Source organism: Cnephaeus nilssonii (genome assembly GCF_951640355.1).
Source record: "Cnephaeus nilssonii genome assembly, chromosome: 8".
NCBI classification, from domain to species: domain Eukaryota; kingdom Metazoa; phylum Chordata; class Mammalia; order Chiroptera; family Vespertilionidae; genus Cnephaeus; species Cnephaeus nilssonii.
The window spans coordinates 16,371,886-16,376,927 of NC_137079.1; positions in this window are offsets into that span (position 1 = coordinate 16,371,886).

The following is a 5,042-nucleotide window of genomic DNA, read 5'->3' on the forward strand; positions in this document are numbered from 1 at the left end:
TGGGAAGCCAGGCACACGCGCAGTGTCTGAAGGTCTAAACAGAAAGATAGGATGTCCCGCCCCAGCAGAAATCGAGTGCTTTTCCCTGTGGGTAGCAGAAGACGAATACAGCAGGGATTTCTCCCACCAGCCCCACTTTGCAGCTCTGGGGTGTATTAAAAATGCAAGAAATGTGCTCTGGGAGCCAATGCTGCTCATTTCACATTTATAAAACGTGAATATTTCTAATGTTACCTGTGGAACAACTCCCATATGTTATCGTACTCGCCGAGTCAGAGAGGAATTAGTGTACCCTGAACGTTTTTTCAGGTAGGCAAGGATACTAGAAAAATCCATCAGCTTTAGTACAAATGGAGCCCCAAACAACCCATATAAAGAAAAAAAGCAAACAGTGGGTCTAAATGAAAGCTGTTTTCATTTGGATGGAATTTTACCAGGCCTGCTGCCTCCAGGGAATGAGAATATAAAGAATAAACTTCGGAAACCTCAAAATCCAAGCAGACCTGCAGTCATGCAGGACAAGGTGGACAGGGTAGCAAGGGGGTCTGGGAGGAAGAAGGTCTGCCCTTGGCTCCTGGGTGCCTTCTCTCAGCGCCTCTCCCCCAAGAGGGGAGCACTTGCCCAGGAACCAGAGTTTGTTTTAGTCTCCGATTATTTTATTATTTTTCTTTAATAAGTTTTGATTGATTTATTTGAGAGAGAGAGGAAGGGGGAGGGATAGAGGGACAGAAACATCTATGAGAGAGAAACATCATTGACCGGCTGCCTCCTGCACGTCCCCTCCTGGGGATGGAGCCTGCAACCCAGGCATGTGCTCCGACCAGATATCTAACCAGTGTCCTCTTGGTTCATGGTTGATGCTCAACCACTGAGCCACACCGGCCGGGTGTGAAGGCTGGATTCTTGGTCTCCTCTCAGAGAACAGGTTTGCCTGTCCGACCATAGACTTTAGGCCAGCGGATTTTTTCTAAGTGGGGGATGCAAGGCTGGGAGCCATATCCTGTCTCCTTCCCCCCCACCCCCCCGCACCATTCTCAGAAGTCTGGACCAGTGGCCCGAATCTAGTACCCCTAGCATGCCTTGTGTCAGCCTGTAAAGGGAAGAGCTTGGACCTCATCTAGGTTTAGTTGCAGCTTACAGCTGAATGTGGCCAGGTAACAAGAAGAAAACACAGTGAAGTAAAAAGATAAGAAGTTTGCTTGTGTCTTTGCATAGACTCCCAACTTCCTCTGCATGGCTTCACCAATACCTAAACCGCCCCATGTCACTGCCCCACGATCATGACTGTGTCTGTGTTGTGTATCGTGGCATCAGTCACCTTGTCTGGACTCTCAGCCTCTGGGAGCCCAAACACACGGTTGCAAATGCTGTAAGGTGTGAGGGTATCACAGCCCAGCAAATTCCCAAGCCCCAAATCCACATGACCAGGGCCAGAGTGCAGGAGCATGCTGTCTACGCACAGAAAAGTATCGGAGAATTTTTTCTTTTTAAACTTTCATTTTGAAATAATTGTAGTTTTTGAAAAAATACAAAAATGTACCCGAGTCACCAAATTTAGCATCTTACATAGTCACAATTATGTGAGGACATATGTACAATGATCAAAATCAGGAAATTAGCATTGATACAGTGCTATTATCTAATCTTCAGAAATTCAGATTTTTCCAGTTATCCCATTAATGTTCTTTTTTATGGCCCAGAATCCAACTAAGGATCTCACCTGGCATTTAATTTTCCTATCTCTTTAGCTTCGTTTAATCTGCAATGGTTCCTCATCTTTCTTTGTCTTTCACGAAGAGTACCTGCCACTTATTTTGTCAAATAGCCCTCAGTTTGGATTTGTCTGATGTTTACTGATGATCAGATTCAGGTTGTGCATTTTTGGTGTGTATCTCAAGACCTGGAGATTTGTTGAGATTAATCTGAGCAAAGATACTATGCCCATGTTAAAGAAATGACAGAATTGACAAATGCACCTTTCTTTTAGTATTTCTCTTTAATACGCTAAAATTTTGGGTCTGGGCCCTTTAAGATACGATATAGAGCAACATTGCTGTCACATCTGTCATCACTGTGGAGGAGTGGGGACACCCTGAAATATTGTTAGCGTAGTATCTGCTGTGCAGAAAACAGCCCACGGACCTGCACTCCGTGTCTCTACTTCATTTAAACATAGGATGCCAATAATAAATCAGAACATGGCATCAAAGGTCCATATTAAACGAGTTTCTGAATTATTCAATAATGAATATTCAACAACTTTATAGTTTTGGGATTTAGGCGAGACTATTACGTTTGTTATATATTCAAAACATTTATATCTTATCTTAAAACGACTTGATCTGTTTAATACTTAAAGAGTAATATTAAAATCTCTATTGGGATCTATTAAATTCTCATAAGCTTTCTAATAGTTTTGTTGTCTTATATTCATTTTTGCTATGCTAGTGCATGAAGTTTTATGGCTATTAAAGATTTTGTGTGATTTTATCTTTTGTTATTTTTAATATTACCTTGTCTAATGTTACATTTAGATCTTTCTATTCTTAATTTTACTTTGTGTGATAATCTTGCCATTCCATTGTATTTTTTTTAAATATAAATGTAGAGCTTAGGTGAATTTCTTGGGGCAACCAAGGGTTGTTAACTGCCTGGACTATTGTTAAACCTAGCCGATTGGCAATGTTATCAGTCTTTGATGATCCTTTCTCAACCCTAAATGGCACTGAGACCCTGGCACAAAGCAGAAATCATCTCCTTTTGCTGAAAACTGACTGTGTAGAATTACATGTGCAGCAAAAAGGGGGTTGACCAGGTTCAGCAATAGCATTTTCTCCCAAAGCTTAAGAGTGGTTCTTTATGGAGTTAGAGAGCTGATGAAGCACCTGTCCTTTGAGCCACTTCCCCTATGTGAATTGGTAACAGCTCTGAACAGCTCTGAACTGATCTACAGAGCCAGTGCCTGTTATTGGCCAGAAAGAAGCCAATAATGTATTACTCTTCATTCAGTGGGTCTTTGGGCTCCAAGACCATATTCTCTATTTTCTAGATTGTCTATTTTTGGTGATGAATGTTATCTTCACATCAACAGGGAATGAGCCAAGACCTAAACTTTGAGCAAGGAGGGTCCATCATGTGTGAAGGTTTTACGGAAATCAGACATAATGAATCAGGGGTTTCAAACACATTCCTTTAGAGTTGTTATGACTCTGCTCCTTCTCTCACTCTCCAGTGCCATCAGTAATTACATCCTGTAGAGTCCACCTTCAAAATTTAGTCAGAGTTCCACTGCTTCTTCATTACTTTTGTTCCAGCCCAAGCCACTGGTATTTCATGCCTAGATTATTGCAGGGACGTGAAACGGATCTCCCTGCTTTCACCAGTGCCTCTTCCCTTTTAAATGAAAGTGCCAGCATATTGCTTCTTTGCTCTAAATCCTCCAATGGCTTCTCCCTTTGCTCAGAGCAAAAGGCAATGCCCATACAATGGCCCCATAAGTGGAGTGAGCATACAATTTATTGTACAAACAGGGACAGTTTGAGAGTCAAAGGGAGAGTTATTACAAATTATGCAAGAATAATAGGCATAAACAGGGCTACCTCAGATGAAAGGTATGGTCACCCTACTTAGAAAGCCTTACATGATCTATGCCCCCCTGATACCTATCAGCTTTCGTCACCCACCAGAATCACCCTTACTCTCTGCTCTGCCCAAACAGGCCCCCTTGTTGTTCTTTGAACATGCTGAGTAAGCATGCTCTCATCTCAAGACTTTGGCACTTGCTCTTCCCTCGCATTAGAATGTTCTTCCCCAGATAAATGCAGGTCTTATCCTTTTCTTTCTGTTGGTCTCTGCTCAGATATCCCCACATTAGTGAGACCCTCCTTGACCATTCTGTAAATTACAGCAATTTCATTTCCATTCCCCACCTCATGTGCTCCTTATCCCCCACATCCTGCTGAATTTTTCTTCTACTTTATTTACCACTATCTGTCATGTTAGATATTTATCTTTTATAGTTTATGGTCTGTTTTCTCCCATAAGACTGTCAGCTCCATATGAGTAAGGACTTTGTTTTGCTCATGATTATATCTCCTGCCCCCAGAACAGCGCTTAGTGTGTAGGGAACACTAAATAAATATCTATTTGAAGAATAAGTTGAGTGGCTGAAGTGAAGAGACATGGGGAAATCATGCATTCCCTGTGGAATAGCATAAAATACTTATGTTTAATACCATCATACGAAGTAAGAAAAATTAGCAGCAGAATGTATGGCCATATTATCTTTGTAACATAAAATCATAAACACATATGTCAGCAAGCAGCAGCATCAACAGAAACAAAGCCCAGCAAACTACTGAATTAAGATCAACTGTTTCAAGGTTTTCATGTTCACATTTGCTTGAATCTTGTTAATTTATTGTCTTCCTTTCACTCTTGCAAGTACTAAAGATCTTACTAAAAAAATTCTTTTTATTTTTTAAGCTTGATGAATAAAATCTCCCTCCGTTGCTCTTATAGCTTCTTCTCTTCTCCTTTCTCCAAGGCTCTCACCTCTTTCCTTGCCCCTTCCACCTCTAGAGACATCTCAATTAGCTTAGATTTTCCAAAATCAAAACCAGTAAGCTTATGCTTTATCTTCTCAAAATCTTCTGGGACAAGGGAATACAATGGTTGGGCTACCATCTTCATTGGGAATGGCAGAATTCAGTATGCACGAAATACAAATTAATATCTGTGGGAGATTGTGTTATTGTTCCCAATTATTCACTTCCTCTCTCTCTATAAGAGAGTTAGACACCCACCCATTGCTATGTGACTTGCCAAGACCCCTTGTGAAAAATGTACATTCTCTGCTCCACTGATGTCAGGCTTGGCCTGAGACCTGCTTTGGCCAATGGAATCTGAGCAGACATGACATGATAACCCCATCTGAGCACAGTGTTTCCATTAGCTCCCATTACTTTTTTTTTTTTTTTTTGCCTCTGCCATGACATTAGTATGTTCCAAATAGATCCTGCTCCTTCATCCTTGATTCATGT